This window comes from Myotis brandtii, unplaced genomic scaffold (assembly GCF_000412655.1).
Source record: "Myotis brandtii unplaced genomic scaffold, ASM41265v1 scaffold691, whole genome shotgun sequence".
NCBI classification, from domain to species: Eukaryota; Metazoa; Chordata; class Mammalia; order Chiroptera; family Vespertilionidae; genus Myotis; species Myotis brandtii.
The window spans coordinates 740,653-741,014 of record NW_005370704.1 but is presented as its reverse complement, the minus strand read 5'-3'; positions in this window follow the sequence as shown (position 1 = coordinate 741,014).

Here is a 362-nt window from a genome sequence, read left to right as displayed (position 1 = left end):
GGGCCTGTCCCCCAGGCTCAGCATCACCCCCCAGTAGCTCCCCCCACCCCACCCCTCATGTGCTCCTGCAACACCAGTCATGCACTTGGGGGAAGAAACATCCCCACGTGGGGGTGGGGCTGTGTATCTGCACAAGGGTCACTTCACTGAACCCCGAACTGGCAGAGACCCGGTGAGGAGCCGGGAGCACTCCGTCCCATTGCCATTCGGTGCGTCGCCTCCCCGGTGGCTGTTGTGTGTGGGGTCAGTTGCTCAGGCCTCGGAGGAGCTCAGGGTGTGGGCGACGCAGGGGGCGGGGACACCTCGCCAGCGCAGCTTCTGGCTCGGAGCCAAGAGGAGCCGGCAGCTCCGGGACAGGTGGC